Here is a 754-nt window from a genome sequence, read left to right on the forward strand (position 1 = left end):
AAGAAGTCGATCTGAAAACACCATATACTGTGTGATTCCAACTATATGACATTTTGGAAAAGGCAAAACTATGAAAACAATAAAAAGGTCACACAGAATGCACAGCCTCCCACTCGCACACATGAGCACAGACGCACACACGCAGGCACATACAAATGTATTTGGCCCGTGAAGACAGAGCTCCCCCGGCACTGCCGTGCAAACTGCCTTGTACATAGTAGGTGCATGTTTCAAATGTTGCTGAATGAATGGAGAGCACTGAACAGTGTTTTGGTTCTACTTTATATTTTGAGAAAGTCAGGGAGATGCTTCACAGGTTGACATTCTCAAAGCAGGGGAATATGAGTGTAGAACAAAAACTTCCTAGCCAAGCACAGTGGCACATGCCCGTAATTTCAGCACTTCGGGAGGCCATGACAGGAGGTTGCTTGCAGCCAGGAGTTTGAGACCAGCCTGCACACGTAGTGAAACACCTGTCTCTACAAAAACTAAAAAATTAGCCAGGCATGGTGGCGTGCACCTGTGGTCCCAGCTACTTGGGAGGCTGAGGTGGGAGGATCACTGGAGCCCAGGAGTTTGAGGCTGCAGGGAGCTGAAAGTCTGCCATTGCTTTCCAACCTGGGTGATAGAGGGGAATCTTGTCTCAAAACAATAACAACAACAAAATAACAATTCCCCAAAGCTGTTTCCTACACTTGACCAGAAAGAATGAAAAGACTTTACGGGCCGGGCGCGGTGGCTCAAGCCTGTCATC

This window comes from Colobus angolensis, unplaced genomic scaffold (assembly GCF_000951035.1).
Source record: "Colobus angolensis palliatus isolate OR3802 unplaced genomic scaffold, Cang.pa_1.0 Scaffold2, whole genome shotgun sequence".
In the NCBI taxonomy this organism is placed as follows: domain Eukaryota; kingdom Metazoa; phylum Chordata; class Mammalia; order Primates; family Cercopithecidae; genus Colobus; species Colobus angolensis.